Below are 18,847 nucleotides of genomic sequence, written 5' to 3'. Positions count from 1 at the left end.
TCCAAAGATGGGGAAAGGTGGAAGAAAAGATAGGGGAAAAGATAGAGAAATCGGGGCTGAATCGTGGCTTTTAAAGGGCTGGAATCGGGCATCCTGATAAGTGCTTGAGTGAACATGTTTTTATACATGTTTTACATACATTGAGCATCATATTTTATACGGTTTATGTCTCATTTCATGTATTGGGTGTTCTTTTATGCATATAGGTTGTGAAGGCATTGGGAATTCAAAAGGGAGCGAAGATAGGCTATCATGGCATAGTATTGGGTGTATTGGGTGGAAATTCCTGCAGCCCACGTGGGCGCGTGGAAAATCCACATGGGCGCGTGGGGACACGTGACAGACGCGATGTGAGGCTATAAATACACCTTTTGCCCGATTCTAAAGGGACTTTTTGCGGAGCTTTGAGCATAGACATTGAGAGAGAGGCGTCTAGGGTTTGAGGAGAAGGTCTTCGCCGATTGAGAGGGAGTTCTTCACCAACTTTGATAGGTTCCTTCGACGTCATAGCATTTTGGAGAGCCATTGGCAACCTAGCTTCGGAGAGGAACCCTTCAAGACGTAGAACTACCAATCTAGGCCAATCCGCGCGAATTCGAGGGGGTTTTCTCTATGGGTTTTATTGCTTTTCATTGTATCCATTATTGTTTTGTAACTAGGCCCATGGAGGGCTAAACCCTAGTGGGTATTTGGGCATGTGAACCCTAAGATTTATATTTTGGATTGATTCTCTTAATGCTTCTAGTTAATCCGAGTTGTCTTGAGTTTTAATCTTGTATTTAATTGCTTGCTAGTGTTGTTAATCCTTGTGGTTGATTTACATTGCATGATTTAATACTTTGATGTAAGAGGTCTCCATTAGAGTTAGATTTCCAAGATTAAAGAGGGTTGAGAGGGTGAGCCTTGAGATGGAGGAGTGTCCCCTTTCCCCTTCGATTGAGTGTTTCCTATCTCCGTATTCTATATTCTCTTTGCAACCATATTTAGTGTGAGGCGTGAGATTGCTCGATTTCTCTGCCGGGACTTTGTAGGGGGTTAGGATCCTTCGCCAGGAATTAGGGTTGGATCTACATTTAGGAATCGGTTTCACTCTTAGGTTTCCTTATAGCATATTGCGGTCATATAGGGTGTGAAGTGTTGAGATTGTTCGATTTCTCCACCGGGACCTTGTAGGGGACTAGTGCCTTTTGCTTGGAGACAAGGATTGGTTATCGTTGGACTACCTCGACTCATTAGACTCGATTCTAGAGCATTTAGTGAATCTTGAGCTTCAAGGAAGATCTTAGGGGGATCATTGCCCGAATACCTCATCCTTAGTGATTGAGACTCTTCTACTTTATTTCTTGCATACTTGTTTGCTTTGCTTGCAATTAGTTCACTTCATCATATTCATTGATTCCGACTAGATAATTGAGAAGTGGTTATTACTAATACTTCCGTTCCTTGTGGATTCGACTACCCACTCACCGGGTTAATTATTACTTTGACACCCGTGCACTTGCAGTTTACAAGCATATTCGGACGTGTCACATCCACACGGGCGTGAGGAATTTCCACACACCTGTGTGAATTCTCTGGAATTCTGATTTTTGGCCGGTTGTGAACAGTAACTGATATAGTAAATTGTTACAGTGATTTGCTAAAGTAATCTGGTATAGTCTCCCCGCCAAAAAACACTCCCGAATCCATTTTTCATCGAGGTAACATAAACGGGCACACGTTTATGTCGTAGATCACGTCGCTTCTTCATTAAACGGTTTCATTGGTGAAGATCTTGCTATCATTGCACAAGTTGGGATACGCATATGTGACTGCCTTCGTGTCCCTCCAACTCATTGTAATGGCTTGAATACATTAAAGTTGGCACACATTCACGTATCTTAGAGCACCACTTGTGTCTTCGCATTGTTGCTTCTAAGATTCCACCAAATAGTGCGTACACGATCTACTTTTGGTTTCTTTTCTTAAAACATAGCTTCACAACCCTACCTGTGCAGAAGAACACATATACACATGTATTAACGCGTAAACCTGATAAAAGTAATGCTCATTGTAAGGTAAGAACACTTCTCATTCTTAACACACAAGCACTTATCAGTAGGGACCAACGAATAATACTCCCATTCTCACAAATTGTCCCTGGTGCCTCAAGACGTCCACCACTACGTGCCCCGGGTGAATCGGCACATTGCAGACCATGGAGTATAAATAGAGTAGGCCCTGCTTGCTAAAAATAGCTAGTGGCCTTGGACGCCTGGTCTGCATCGCCCATGTCCACTGAAACTCGGTACACTTGCTGCAAAGTCACTGTGCTCAGGAAATCCATTGGCAAGCGTCCATACTCCTTTGTACCTGTGCTGGTTTCGTCATACAAACCCATACGAATGGAGAATTCAGTGACACTCATACAAAATGGATGTCTGAATACTCGGGACATCGATAGCATTCACGGTGTCAAATCTCCCATATGGTCGATCAAACTCGAAAGACTCCAACACCTCAGCGCCAATGCTCGGAAAGTCGGGCTCTTGGATAGTCAATAATCTACTTGAAATCTTTCCCACGCTAGAATCTCATCAATCTCATCGGCTAGCTCATCACCCCGCCAAATCTCTCTCAGCACTTTCAAATCCATAAAGCGAATTGACCAAAACTGAGTGCTGATAATCTCTCAAATCAAGCCTGATGCATGGGATTCAAGAACTCCATATGTATTAGCTCAAGTGGAGTTTCTTTGGGACGCTTAACTTCATGCTTCTTCGAACGAGGTGCATATCTGTAAGAATTGACGAGAAAACGATCAACGAAGCTCTAGAAACAGTATGTAGAATTCCACACAGGCCTAAAGAAATTCTCCACGCCCGTGTGGATCTACGTGGCGTGAAAATCGCACGGCTGCATGTCAATACTCCAAAAATACAACTTTAAACCATGATTAAACGCTTTCTAAACATGCGTAAACCATTATAAAGTGAAAGTTGTCGCAACTCAAGACTTTTAATCCACTAAAAACAAGGATTGGCAAATGAGAGAGATTAAAAGATTTACCGATGAAATGGGTATGAAAACCTCAAATTCGGCGTAGAAATTGACTAGAAATCCCGCTAAAACAGCGGTGAGAGGTCAGGAAATTGATCAAGAGTGGTTTTTTGAGTGATTGGAAGTGAAGGAGAAAAGAATTCAAGAAGATTTTAAAGAAAAACTCGTGTCTCTTGGAATTTTGCGCATCCACACGGGGTGCAGAAATTACTCCACTCCGCAGTGCCTCCACCAGAGAGATTCATAGGGACAAACACACGCCCATGTGCACTCTCTGGATGCCACTCTATGTCTCTGAAAGCATCCGCACGGGCGTGCGGAAAATATCCACACCCGTACGCCCGATCCATAGGAGCGATCCATGCGCCCTCGCGGGCTTCTTTGTACAACCGAGAAAAATCACTAAGTGTTTACAGTGCGCCTGTGCGAAATTTCGCAGACAGTGGACATTCACAGGTCCAACTGACAGCGGAAATCGCACGGCCCTGTGTCTTCTCGAGATGAAGGAGAGCTCTTCTGCAGAGATCCACAAGGGCGTGCGGAAAGTACCTACGCCCATGCATTTGTTACAGGTTCGCCGACAGGGCTGAGTCCACACCCCTGTGTGGTCTCGGGAAAAATGGCTAAGTCTCTACAGGAAGACGCACGCCTATGCAGAAATTACACACGAGCATGCGAAATTCACAAGGCCGTTCACAGGGACAATTCCATGCCCTTGTACCTTCTCTGGATGAGCTCTCAGTAGAGACTCACGGGTGTGTGGAAATTCCACATGCCCGTGCGTTTTCTCTAGATGCCTTTGAAAACTCTACAGGCTCTACAGAAAATTCATGACCACATAGATACACTCAGAGCCTACGTCTAACATGCAAAATACACTAGAAAAAAACACAAAACATGCACAAACGACCAACCAACTTTGCTAAACACATTAAAAACAAACGTAAGCACCGAAAATCAATGGAAAACTCATAACAATAGTATTCAAAACATATAGACACCAACACTAGACACCTTATTCATGCAAACACTACTAAACACTAGAAAAACAATAAACACTTATGTTGCCGACCAAGAAGCACTTGTTTAACGTCACTAAGCTTGAAATATCTTCCCTTACCTCACGGGGGTTCATAGATGAAGGTTGCCCTCTTACCCATAGCTTGAAAGTATGATGAGCAAAGTCTCTTGAAGGTAGATTGGGAATTATCGGGCTTGGTACCACCTAGCAGAGGTTCATCCAACTCGTTCGTTTCATGCACCTCTCCAACAGCCTTGAGGCGTTTCCGGTGGCATCTCCTTGACCTCTTCATCTTCTGAAGGACCTTCTTCATGATCCCCTAAGTAGAGGGCACTTCTTCCGTTGGACCAAGTATCGTCACTTCTTCATTGTCGACCTCTTGGTCGAACAAACCTTCAGCTGGGTCTGGGTTGAACATTTCTGATGTGAGATCCGCAAGCGCACGGGTCGCCAAGTAATACCTCTCGTGCGAGCACGAGAGGGTCGTATTCCCAGGGCCCAAGGAGCTACTATTACTTTCCTTTCGTCTATTTCCTAGCCTAACACTCCCAAAAATAAATAGTAATTATAGAAAGAGAAAGAATTAACTCCAATGAAATCCGGGGTACTACTACACACAATACAAGCTCAAGGGAGAATCAAACAGTGAAGGAAGTGATTTGGACAACAAATCCCCCTAGGGTTGTCATTAGGTCCTAAATTTAAGATGAAATGCGAGATGGTAGTTGGTCCAAGAGAATCCTAAATTAGCTCAACCTGATGGTCACGGCAATTGAACCCTAATCCCATACAAGTATTGGGTCGAGAATCGCCTACGCCCAAATCCTCGTATATGATCGCATTACACTCGGGAAATCTCTAATCGTGGTCGATACTCAAAACTAGGTGCAACTCTAATTCTTTCGGAGGGGTACAAAATACCCGATGGTCACGGTGTATTTGTATATAGATCCCTTCCAAGCCAAGTGTGTCTAGTACAAGGGCGATGGTCACGCAACCAAGTACAACGTAGGGAGTTGAAATACTGAGTTCTCATGCAAATCAACACGTCAAAGTACACAAGGCTTGAACCACAAACTACAAGATTCCATAAAAGAAATACAACATCCAACAATACATCAATAAAGATGATCATCCAAATTACAAACAATCAACCCTAGAGTTCATCATATCCAAATCACAAATAAGTTAGTGCCTCATGAAAGAGGACCACTCATACAAATCCAAGGAAGAAATAAACAAGAAAAGAAGTAAGAACTACTCCCTCTATCTTTAGATCCCCTTGTATGGTGAAGATCTTGAAGATTTGAAGAGATCTCCCTTCAAATGATGCCTTCGATGCCTAGGATCTTCTCCCAATCTTCTCCTCCAAAACTTGCTTCCCTCTTGATGAAGTCTTGCATAGTAGATCGCCGGCAAGAAGAGGGGCCGGCGGCCTAAGAGGCCCAAGGGAAAGAACTGCCCCTCCAAAAAGCTCTCCCTGCCCTAGAAAATCAGCCTCCTTTCATATCCCGTCAGGTCCATACGGGCTCCATGCGGGCCATGGAGCCCGTGAAGCTCACTGGCGTTTTGCCAAGAAAATGTGCCGGTGCTACGATGAATTTGCTACGAGTACCATGTCTTGTGAAATTCCGACAGAACCTCACGGGCATCCATGGGGCGCATGGAGCCCGTGGCGCCCTAACCAAATGCCGCAGCATGGATAGTGACCCCTTCGCTACGATGCGCTACGATGCACGCTATAGTCGTTTGGAACCCCAAAAATGCCATTTTTGGTGTCGAATTCATCCAATTTGCATTTATGAGCTTCGTTCGACTCTTTTAAGAACTGCAACACCGAAATAACCAATTTATACTTAAACGAGCATCAATTCATTAAGATATACACAAATAATACAAGATCAATACGTATAAAATACGTACATTTAGGTGTTTATCAATTTCCTGCATGTAATCATCAACAATCTCATCAGTAGTGTCTAGAAAATACAAAGTATCATCAAAGTCGAGAGAATGCCACATGGCTTCGGCGAGGCGGTATCTGAGCTTATTATCTCCAACCCTCAGTGTTAGCTCCCCGCCTTCCATGTCAATTAATGCCTTAGAAGTGCGCAAGAATGGCCTCCCAAGTATCAAAGGAACATCCGTATCCTCATCAACATCCAACACTACAAAGTCAACAGGAAAAAGGTACTTGTCCACCTTAACAAGCACGTCTTCAATGAGGCCCCTCGGACGTCTCACCGTTCGGTCCGCCAATTGCAATGTCATCCGAGTGGGCTTAGGCTCTCCCAAGCCTAGATTCTGAAAGAAAGAATATAGCATGACGTTGATACTGGCCCCTGAGTCTGCCAATGCCATTTCGTCACCCAAATTGCCAATGTTGCACGGTATGATGAAACTTCCGGGGTCTTTCATTTTGTTCGGGATATTCTTTTGCAAAACCGCCGAACAAGAGGCATCTGAGATCACTGAAGCACTCTCCTCCAACTTTCTCTTGTTGGTCAACAAGTCCTTCAAGAATTTTACATACTTAGACATTTGAGACAATGCCTCAATAAAGGGAATATTGATTTTGAGTTGCTTAAACAAACTCGGGACATTTTTGTACTGTTCATCCCCTTGGTCATTCTTCAATCTGGAGGGATAAGGGATTCTTTGTTTGAAAGGTGGGGGTGCCATCTCCTTCTCTTTGCTTGCTCTCTCCTCAACCTCTATGACCTCGGGTGCGTCTACATTGGGCTTCTCACTCGAAAGCCAACCCTCAACCTTACGACCACATCTCAAAGTGATCGCCTTCACATGCTCTCTAGGATTGGTTTCGGTATTACATGGTAAGCTTCCTTGTGATCTTTCTGATAAAGACTTCGTAATTTGCCCCACTTGATTCTCAAGATTGTGCAAAGAAGTGGTGTGGTTGCGAAGTGTAGCCTCGACTGATTGAAACCTTGTATTCACCGATTGCACAAATCTAGTCAAGGCCTTCTCTAAATTAGTCATTCGGGTTTCCAAGCATGAAACTCGGTTCTCCATGTTTGGGGCTTGTTGTCGTTGGAAACCCGGTGGTGTCATGGCCTTTTGCTGTCCTTGGTTGCTCCACGAAAAATTAGGATGACTCTTCCAACCCGGATTATAAGTGTTGCAATATGAATTTCCTTGGTTCCTCATTGCATTACCCACAAAATCGACTTTCCCCATTGAAGATGCATCACAAAGAGAGATCAGGCAATCAGAGGGAGCATGTCCTCCACCACACTTGGTGTAAGTAGTCACGACCGCCACTCTATTATAAGTTAGAAGGTCTAACTTCTTACTCAACGATTCCACTTGAGCTGCCAATGAAGTTACTGCATCTATTTCACGGAGTCCGGCCACATTTTTTTCTTTCTTGTGCATTCCACTGATAACTGTTCATGGCCATGTCTTCTACAAACTGTCGGTCTTCTTCTGGGGTTTTACTCCCCATTGTACCTCCTGCGGCGGCATCTAACAACTGCCTTGTACTCAGAATCAACCCATTGTAGAAAGTCTAAATAATCATCCATTCGTTAAATTCGTGCTGTGGGTACCTCCGCAAAAGATCCTTGAAGCGCTTCCATGTCTCAAACACTGCCTCTAACTCCATCTGCACAAACGATGATATCTCATTGCGAAGCTTGGCCGACTTCCCTGGAGGAAAGTATCTAGCAAGGAAAGCTTTGACCATCTCGTTCCACGTCGTGATGGAGGCCTTGTGCAAAGAATGTGGCCACTGCTTGTTTTTCCCTTGAGAGAGAATGGGAAAGCCCTCTATCTAATAGAATCATCCGATACACCATTAATCTTCAGCATATCACAAACTTCCAAGAAGTTCTCTATATGGTTGTTGTGGTTCTCATCGGCCAAACCATTAAACTGCGCTGATTGCTGAATCATTTGGATGAATGCTGGCTTCAGCTCGAAGTTTGGAGCTGTAATCGGGGGTCACACAATACTCAAGGACTATAAAGAACTCAAGGAAATGGAGGTAGGATAAATCACACCAGAAGGGAAAGAGGATGCTCCGCTACCTCTCGACTCACCCTCTCAACCCTCTCCAATCTAGCTTTGTCTAACTCTCGTGGTGTGTCACTCACTAACGAGGGTTACCAAGGTGAACTCTCAACCCTAGTGTCACTCTAAGGGAGCATTCAATCAATCAAGCATTCAAGATTGGAACTCAAATAAAACATCAATTAATGAAAGCATAATAACAAGGTTTAATGAAACAAATACATCCTAGGGTTCTCAAATCCAAGTACCCACTCCGGGTTTAGCTCTCCATGGAGCTAGTTATAATTAATGAAATCGAATGTAAAAATAGGTAATCCATAGAAAATCCCCATGATAGTCGTGATGATGGTCTTGTGGAGAAGCCTCTACTCGTCCAAGGGTCCCTTTGTCTGGCTCAGGATATACCTCGTCGGATCGGTGCCGACGAAATCTCTCCCACTAACCTTTTTCCAAACAGATCGTGATATCGGAGCTATAGAACCTCTCCCAATCCCTAGCCAATATCTTTCAAAACGCTAGCCACCACCCTCTCTCAAGTTGGGGAAATGATGGAGAAAAGAATGCTGAAATTAGGGTTGAAATTAGACTTAAATATGGCTGGAATCGGGAATCCACACGCCCCTGTGGATTCACCACAAGGGCCTATGCAATTAACGGACAGACGTGTCGAATTTCCACACACCCGAGTGGATTATCTAAAAATTACTTTTCTCGGCCAGCTGTGAACAGTATCTGCTACAATGAATTGCTACAGTGTTTATTACAATGAATTGCTCCAATACCGGCCCGAAATACTCCCGAATCCATGTTCTCATCTCGGTAACATAAACGGGCACACGTTTACGTCGTAGATCGCTTTTCTCTTTCAATAAATGGCTACATTGGTGGAGATCTTGCTATACATGCACAAGCATGAATTCTTGAATGTGACTGCCTTTGTGCCCGTCTAAATCATTGTGTTAACTTGAATATGAGGAGGTTGGCACACATTCTCTCATCTTGAACCCGACTTATGTCTACGGGTTTGATCCTTCTAAAAATTTCCTCCAAATGGTATATTTACCATCTACATTATCTTCTTTCTCTAACATTCGGCTTCACAACCCTATATGCATGAAAGTAACATAAATGCACACATATTAGCGCTAAACCTGATAAAAGTAATGCTCATCATAAGGAAAGAACACTTCGCATTCTTATCACACAAACACTTATCAGTAGCTCTTTTTATTGTAAACATATTTTAACTAAAACAAGAAAATAACTAACACTAATGATACCCCTACTATAACGCATCACATTCTAGAGATAAGGTGCAAGGTGAACTCAAGAGGGACACAAGATAGAGCAAAAACTTGCAAAGCAGTGAAACTCTTAAGAAGCAAAAAAATAAAAAAATAAAAAAATAGAATGCTAATCTAATATATCATGTCACTAGACCAAAGAAACACTAACAAGTAAGTGTAATGCCTTCATAGGTCAACACTGGCATGTACATAAAGTACAAGCACCATTTAAAAAAAAATCACAATATAGCATAATATAGCACAAAGCAAAGAAATCACACACTCCCTTCCCAAACTTAAAGATGTATGTTGTCTTCAATGTATGTATGTGACACGTCCGAATATGCGTGTAAACCGCATGTGCACGGGTGTCGAAGTAATAATTACCCCGGTTGGGTAGTCGAATTTACAGTATCTCTCATGAGGCTCAAAGTTCAATAAATACTCCTAAACCAAGTCTATTGAGTCGAGGTAATCCAAGAACAACCGGTCCTTGTCTCCAAGCAACCGGTACTAGTCCTCTATAAGGTTCCGGTAGAGAAATCACACAATCTCAACACCTCACAGCCTATATGACCGCACTAAACTCTAGGGATACCTAAGAGTGAGACCAATTCCTAAATGTAGATCCAACCCTATTTCCTGGCGAAGGATCTCTAACCCCCTACAAGGCTCCGGCGGACACATCGAGCAATCTCACGCCTCACACAAAATATGGTTGCAAAGAGAATAAGGCATACGGCGATAGGAAACAATCAATTGGAGGGGGAAGGGGACACTCCACTACCTCATGGCTCACCCTCTCAACCCTCTTTAACCTTGAAATTCTAACTCTAATGGAAACCTCTCACATCAAAATAATACATCCAGAAATGTATATCAATCACAAAGATCAACAACATATGCAAGTAATGAAATCGTAATGTTAAAACTGAAATCAACTCTGATTAACTAGGAACATAGAGAAAATCAATACAAAATCATAGATCCTAGGGTTCACATACCCAAATGCCTACTAAGGTTTAGCCCCCTCCATGGGCCTAGTTACAAACCAATGATGGATACAATGAAAAAGTAATACAACCCATAGATAAAAACCCCATTGAATTTGTGCGGATTGGCCTTGATAGGTAGTTCCATGTCTAGAAGGGTTACTCTCGAAGCTAGGTCACCAATGGCTCCCCAAGTGCTATGATGGTGAAGGAACCTATCAAAGTTGGTGAAGAACTTCCCCCAAATTGGCAAAGACCTCCTCCTCAAACCCTAGTTGACTTACCCTCCAAGTATTCGCTCAAAGATCAGCCAAAAGTCCCTGAAAAATAGGGAAAATGGCCTATTTATAGCTCAAACCTGTGACAATCACGTACCCTCACCTGCCCTTGTGGGCTGCAGGAATTTCCACGCGGACACGTAAACATTAATTATGCTATAGTACTGCTACAGTAACATTGCTACATAATTTTGCTACATACTTTGCTATAGTGTTTTCCTCCATCTTGGTCGAAATATTCTTCCTCTTGAGGCCACATAATCGGGCACACGATCACATGGTTGGCTAGAAGACTTTTCTTCATCAACGCGTATTTGAGAGGTCATGCATTCTTCACAAAGAGGAGGAACACGAGGATGTGACTGCCTTCATGCCCTTCCACTAGAGAATTAACTTGAATTTGCTTGGAAGTTGGCACACATTCCCACGTCTGTGAACTGCTCTTGTGTAGTAGACATCGAATTACACAAGAGCTCTCATCATCGTGCCTTTCTAGCCTATCTTTGCTTCCTTTTACCTCTTCACGGCATCTACAACCTATTGGCACAAAAGAACACCCAATACACGAAATGAGCCATAAACCATATATAAAATGATGATCAATGTATGTTAAACACATATAAAACATTTTTACCCAAGCACTTATCAGTATGCATGCACAAGTGTAGTCAAATATAATAAGAAATTGAAAGAGTGTATGAATACCAGTACTCCAATGGTTTCATAGATGGGCTGATAAGGGTGATGATGTTACCCTTGTCCAGGCTCAGAATTGTGCCGACCAATACAACATCCATCACCTCAAACCCTATTGGAGACAGAAATAAAATAATTAAAAACAAGAATAATGTAGAATGCTTGATAAGTGCTTGTGCGATAAGAAGACGAAGTGTTCTTTCCTTTTGTTGACCATTACTTTTCTCGGGTTTTAACGCTAATATGGGTGTATTTATGTTACTTTTATGCAGGTAGGGTTGTAAGGCCGATTATGAGAGAAAGAAGCCAATGTGGGTCGTAATGCACTAATTTTGTAGGAAATCTTGCTAAAGGTTCAAACGCGAAGACATATGTCGGGTTCCAGATGCAGGTATGTGTGCCAACCTCCTCGTACTTGAGTTAGAACAACTATTTGGATGGGCACAAGGGCAGTCGCATTCAAGTATTTTGACTAGTGCATATAGAACAAGATCTCCACCAACATGTCCGTTATTGAAGAAGCAAGGCGATCCACGATGTAAACCTGTGCCCGTTTGTGTTACCTCGATGGAAGTATGGATTCCGGAGTATTTCAGGACGGCACTGTAGCAGGGTACTATAGAAAACATTGTAGCAAAGATACTGTAGCAGCACTATTTACATCCGCTCGAGAAAATAGGAAAATAGAGAATCCACACGGGCGTTTGGAAATTCAACAAGCCCCTGTGAAAAATCCACAGGAACACCCACATGGGCATGTGGATTTCTGATTCCAGCCCTATAAAAGCATATTCCAGCCCCGATTTCAGTATTTGTTTTTCCATCTTTTCCCCAACTTGAGAGAGGGCGACGGCTAGGGTTTTAAGAGATATTGACTATGGCTTTGTACAGGTTCTACGGCTCAGACATCGTGCACCGTTTGGAAGAAGGTTAGTGGGAGAGTTTTCGTCGGCATCGATCCGGCGAGATGTATCCTAAGCCGGACAAAGGGACCATTGTGATGAGTAGAGGACTCCTAGTGGGTACTTGGGTATTTGTGAACGCTAGGATGTATTCGTTTCATTGGATCTCTTTATTATGCTTTCAATTAATTGATGTTTATTATGAGTTCCAATCTTGGAGACTTGATTGTATGAATACTCCCCTAGAGTGACACTAAGGTTGAGAGTTCTTATTGGTAACTCTTGTGAGTGAGTGACACACCATGAGAGTTAGACAAAGCTAGATTGGAGAGGGTTGAGAGGGTGAGTCGAGATGTAGCGGAGCATCCCCTTTTCCCTCCGGTGTGATCTATCCTACCTCCACGTTCCAAGAGTTTTTTGCGGCCATAGTAGAGTGAATGGGCTAAGGGATGACCTTCCACTGGGGCTTAGTTGCGAGTGCAACGGAGTGAAGCGTTGAAGTGATTTTATCATCTAGGGCTTAATTGTGGCTAGGGATCTTTCACCTGGATCAAAGGGTTTGGTCTATATATAGGAATAGGGTTTAACACTTGGAATCCCGAGAGCTCATTGCAATTCTATGCGAGTGTGCGGTTGAGAGATTATTCAATCTTTCCTCCGGGACATGTATAGAGTTAGGCATGGTTGACCTTAGATTTGGGATCATGTAATTAAGGAATTTCATGACTCACTGTTGCATCAATTAGGACGTATAATATAGGGTTCTTGCACTTGAAATGATTGTCATAGGTGGATGGATATCTGGGTACTCCATCTTTATCGATTGCCTTAGCTTCACCTTTACTTGTGCCTTCTATCTGGTAGTTTTTATTTTTGTTATTTCATATTTTGTCACACTTATCACTATTCATCATCCACATTAGTTAAGAAACAACTCAAGTGTCTTTATTACTTACTCTCTATGGATACGATACCCACTCATATGGAATTATTACTTCGACACCCGTGCACTTGCGGTTTACACACATATACGGACGTGTCAAGTTTTTGGCACCGTTACTGTGGAGTAGGAGTTTAGAGATACTTTGCACTTTGTTTTATTAGCTATTCTTTTATTCATTCTATTTCATATTTTCTTATTCTATCATCGTTCTAATTTTTTTCTTTCTTTTTGGGTGTAGCTCCAGGTTGTGACCCAAGGTAACCCCTCCATACTGATTGAAGGAAATCCCGAGCTTTAACATACACTGAGAAAAAAAGGGAAAGCACCTGTGCAAGAATAATCTAATCTAGCTAATTTGGAAGTAGAAGAATCTGTAAACATGGCAGAACAGAATGAGCAATAGCGGACATTATCCGATTATGTCAGACCTTCAGTATTGGGGACACAATCGAGCATTGTGCGTCCCCCGATTACAGCCCAGAACTTCAATCTTAAGTCGGCATTCATCCACATGTCGAGAACTTTCTAGAGGTGTGCGATATGCTGAAGATAAACTGGGTGACGGATGATGCCATCACGTTGAGAGCGTTCCCATTTTCCTTAAAGGGAAGAGCGAAGTAATGGCTACATTGATTACCTAGAGCCTCGATTCCACATGGAAAGAAATGGTAGAAGCTTTTCTTACCCGATATTTCCCTCCCGAAAAATCCACAAAGCTTAGGAATGAGATCTCGTCCTTTGTACCGTTGGAATTGGAGTCTCTATTTCAGACGTGGGAAAGGTTCAAGGAGCTCCTGAGAAAGTGCCCGCAACAAGGATTCCCGGAGTGGATGATTGTTTAGACCTGTTACAACGGTCTGAATCTGAGTATAAGGCAACTCTTGGATGCAACAGCAGGAGGTACCTTAGGTAACAAGACCCCGGTGAGGCTCGACAATTAATTGAAGAAATGGGGTTAAATAGCTACTAATGGAATGTCAGGGAGGAAAAAAAAGGTGGCCGGCCTCCATGAGATAGATGCAGTAATTTCATTAGCGGCTCAACTGGAATCATTGAATAAGAAGTTAGATCTCCTAACTTCGAATAGAGTGGCAGATGTGACTACTTGCACCGGGTGTGGTGGAGGACATACTCCCGCCGAGTTGGCATAATCTATTGGTGATGCATTTTCGGTTGAGAATGTCAATTTTGTGGGTAATGGCATGAGGAATCAAGGAAATCCATACAGCAACACCTACAATCCGGGGTGGAAGAGTCATCTCAATTTCTCGTGGAGCAACCAAGGTCCACAAAAGGCCATGGGGCCACTGGGTATCCAACAACAACAGCAAGCCCCAAACATGGAGAACCGAGTTTCAGGTTTGGAGACCTGAATAAATTATTTAGAGAAGGCCTTAACTAGGTTTGTGCAATCATCTGATACAAGGTGTCAATCAGTTGAGGCTACACTTCGTAACCACACCGCCTCTTTGCATAATCTTGAAAATCAAGTAGGGCATATTGCGAAGTCCTTATCGAAAAGGCCACAAGCAAGCTTGCCGAGTAACACTGAGACCAACCCTAGAGAGCATGTGAAAGTGATCACTTTGAGAAGTGGTCGTGAGCTTGAGGGTAAGCTTTCGAGTGAGAAACCAAATGAGCACACACCTGAGGTTATAGAGGTTGAGAAGGGAGCAAGTAAAGAGAAAGAGGTGACATCCCCACCTTTCAAGCCAAGAATCCCTTATCCCTCTAGATTGAAGAATAACCAAGGGGATGAACAGTACAAGAAGTTCCTGAGTTTGTTCAAACTACTCCACATCAATATTCCTTGTGTTGAGGTATTGGCTCAAATGCCTAAGTATGCAAAATTCTTGAAAGACTTGTTGACCAACATGAGGAACTTAGAGGAGAGTGCTTTAGTGATTTTAGATGCATCTTGCTCAGTGGTTTTGTAAGAGAACATGCCGAACAAGAAGAAAGAACCGGGAAGCTTCATCGTTTCATGTAATATTGGCAATCTAAGTGAAGAAATTACATTGGCGAACTCAGGGGCCAGTATCAACGTCATGCCATACACCTTCTTTCAAAAGCTAGGCTTGGGTGAGCCTAGGCCTACTCTGATGACTTTGCAATTGGCAGATCGAACGGTGAGACATCTGAGCGGCATCATCGAAGACGTACTTGTTAAGATGGACAAGTACATTTTTTCGGTTGACTTTGTAGTGCTAGATGTCGATGAGGATGTAGATGTACCCTTGATACTTGGGAGGCCGTTCTTGCGGACTTCTAAAGCCCTGATTGACATTGATGGCGGAGAGCTAACATTGAGAGTCGGAGATGAGAAGCTCACATATCGCCTTGCTGAAGCCATGAGGCATTCTCTTGATTTCGATGATACTTTGTATTTTCTAGATGTTATTGATGAGATTGTTGATGAATACATGCAGGAAATGTTTAATCTAGATCCATACGAAGGCTTGTTTGACCAAGAGGAGGATAATGAAGAAGTAATGATGCTTGGTTCGATGGAAGAACTACCAGCCACCGGAAACTCTCCAAGGCTGTTGGAGACGTGCGTGAACCGAAGAAGTTGGATGAACCACTGTTAGGTGGTCCCAAGCCCGATAATACACAGTCTACCCTCAAGAGATTTTGCTCATCATGCTTCCAAGCCATGGGTAAGAGGTAAACATTCATCTATGAGCCCCCGTGAGGTAAGACAAGGTACATCAAGCTAAGTGACGTTAAATAAGCGCTTCTTGGGAGGCAACCCAACTGTTTACTGTTTTCATAGTTTAGTAGTTTAGTGTGTGCATGAATAAAGCGTTAAGTATTAGTGTCTTGATTTTTATATACCTGTGCTGCGATTTTATTGTGGGTTTTGAATTGTCATCGTGTGTTTTCAAGTGAATTTGGCGAAGTTGGGTCATTTGAGCTATTTCTCATGTTTTTCACTAGTAAAATTTGCATATTAGGGTAGGTTTTGAGTGTGTAAACATTTTCAGGAATTTTCTGCAGAGCCTGTAGAATTTTCTAAGGCATCCAAAGAAAACACATGGGCGTGTGGAATTTTTGCTCGCCCGTGAATTTATATTACGAGCTCATCCAAAAAGGCATAGGGGCATGGACTCGCCCCTGTGAATGACCATGTGATTCTCACATGATCGTGGGTAATTTCTGCACGGGCGTGTGAATTCCTGCAGAGATTGGCAGATTATCCCGAAAGCACACAGGGGCGTGGACTCGCCCCTGTGGGCGACCTTGTGAAAATCGCACGGGCGTGGGTAATTTCCGCATGCCCGTGCGAATCTCTATAGAGGAGCTCTCTCCATCCCAAGAAGACACAGGGGCGTGCGCTTGCCCCTGTGAGTTGGGCCTGTGAATGTCCATGCCCGTGCAGAATTTCTGCACGGGCGTGAGGAACACTTAGCAATTTTTTCTCGGATATCAAGAGCAACCATAGGGGCGTGCGGCTGGCCCTGTGGGACGGGTGCACGGGCTTGGGTATTTTTCGCACGCCCGTGCGAGAGCATTTAGAGTTAGTGAGTGTTTTCCCGATACAGCACAGGGGCGTACATCTGCCCTTGTGAGGCTTTCATGTGGAGACGCACGGGTGTTCGTAATTTCCACATGCTCTTGCGGATGTACAGAACGCCAAGAGGCTCGAGTCCTTTTAAAAGGATTATCACTTCCCTTCACTCTCATATTCTGCATTTAACTGAGAGCACTCATATATTGTTTTCCGACCTCGTATCTCTAACTTGGAAGGATTTTGCTTGGTTTTCTGGCCGTTATCAAAGCTTTCTCATCTCAAATCGATGGTAAGCCCTATCTTTGATTCCCTTCACAAATTCATGATTTTCATCGATGAAACTAGTCAATAATGCTTCCTTTCTTCAATTAGAATGTTTATCTATATTTTGAACGAAGTAGAAGCGTTATAATGGTGTATTTGATAAGTTTGAGGAGTGGCCGTGTGTTTGTTCATGCCCCGTGGATCCACACGGGCATACGAAAATTCCGCACGACCATATGGATTTCTGCAGCTATCTTTACTTAACTTGTTTGATCGACTCTCTTTCAATTTTTGCAGATTATGACACCTCTGTCAAAGAAGACGATAAGTCCTTGTGCAATAAGAATACAAAGTGTTCTTTCCTTGTCTTGAGCATTAATTTTCTCGAGTTTTAACACTAATATGTGTGTATTTATGTTACTTTCATGCAGGTAGGGTTGTGAGGCTGAATATGAGAGAAAGAAGCCAATGTGGGTCGTAATGCACTAATTTGGAAAAAATCTTGCTAAAGTTCAAACATGAAGACATAGGTCAGATTCGAGATGTGGGAATGTGTGCCAACCTCCTCATGTTCGAGTTAGCACAACTATTTGGAGGGGCACAAGGGAAGTCACATTCAAGCATTCCGACTTGTTCATATAGAACAACATCTCCACCAACATGTCTGTTATTGAAGAAGCAAAGAGATCCACGACGCAAACGTGTGCCCGTTTGTATTACCTCGATGAAAGCTTGGATTCGGGAGTATTTTGGGCCGGTACTGTAGTAGGGTATTATAGCAAGAACTGTAGCAAGAATACTATACCAGCACTGTTCAGAGCCGGCCGAGAAAACAGAAAAACAAAGAATCCATACCGCCGTGTGGAAATTCCACACGCCCGTGTGAAAAATCCACAGGGGCGCTCACACGGGCGTGTGAAATTCCGATTCCAGCCCTTTAAAAGCCGATTTCAGCCCCGATTTTAGCATTCTTTTCTCCATCTTTTCCCCAACTTGAGAGAAGGCTACGGCTAGGATTTTGAGAGGTATTGGCTAGGCTTTGTAGAGGTTCTAGGGTTCTGACATCGTGCATTGTTTGGAAGAAGGTTAGTGGGAGAGCTTTCGTCGGCACCGATCTGGCGAGGTGTATCCAAGGCCGGATAAAGGGACCCTTGCGATAGGTAAAGGACTCTCCACAAGACATCATGCGCCGTTTGGAAGAAGGTTTTTCTATGGATGCTTTGTTTTTACATTCGATTTCATTGATTGTATATAGCTACATGGAGACCTAAACACCTAGTTGGTACTTGGGTATTTGTGAACAATAGGATGTATTTGTTTGATTGAATCTCTTTATTATGCTTTCAATTAATTGATGTTTATTATGAGTTCCAATCTTGTATGCTTGATTATTTGAATACTTCCCCTAGAGTGACACTAGGGTTGAGAGTTTTTCTTGGTAACTCTTGTGAGTGAGTGTCACACCATGAGAGTAGACAAAGCTAGACTGGAGAGGACTGAGAGGGTGAGTCGAGAGGCAGCGGAGCGCCCCCTTTCCCCTCCGGTGTGATCTATCCTACCTCCACGTTCCAAGAGTTCTTTGCGGCCATAGTAGAGTGAATGGGCTTAGGGATGACCTTTCGCTTGGGCTTAGTTTTGAGTGTAACAGAGTGAAGCGTTGAAGTGATTTTAGCAGCTAGGGCTTAATTGTGGCTAGGGATCTTTCACCTGGACCAAAGGGTTAGGTCTATACATAGGAATAGGGTTTATCAGTTTGACTCCCTAGAGCTCATTACAATTCTATATGAGTTCAAGGTGTTGAGATTGTTAGATTTCTCCTCCGAGACATGTATAGAGTTAGGCCTGGTTGACCTTAGATTTGAGACTATGTAATTAAGGAT

General features: G+C 43.2%; 2 non-coding genes across 2 annotated transcripts; one reads left to right on the top strand and one right to left on the bottom strand.

Annotated features, from left to right (window-relative positions):
- Positions 1–7,611: 7,611 nt before the first annotated feature.
- LOC120255917 lies at positions 7,612–7,717 on the top strand. Its single transcript, XR_005535142.1, has one exon. It is a non-coding gene; the product is annotated as a small nucleolar RNA R71 (small nucleolar RNA).
- A 6,185-nt stretch (positions 7,718–13,902) lies between these two features.
- On the bottom strand, positions 13,903–14,009 carry LOC120255915. Its single transcript, XR_005535140.1, has one exon. It is a non-coding gene; the product is annotated as a small nucleolar RNA R71 (small nucleolar RNA).
- Between the last annotated feature and the right edge of the window lie 4,838 nt (positions 14,010–18,847).

The sequence above is a fragment of the Dioscorea cayenensis genome, unplaced genomic scaffold, assembly GCF_009730915.1.
Source record: "Dioscorea cayenensis subsp. rotundata cultivar TDr96_F1 unplaced genomic scaffold, TDr96_F1_v2_PseudoChromosome.rev07_lg8_w22 25.fasta BLBR01001242.1, whole genome shotgun sequence".
NCBI classification, from domain to species: Eukaryota; Viridiplantae; Streptophyta; class Magnoliopsida; order Dioscoreales; family Dioscoreaceae; genus Dioscorea; species Dioscorea cayenensis.
The sequence above is the reverse complement of the archived record's forward strand: the minus strand, read 5'-3'. Positions and strand labels throughout refer to the sequence as shown.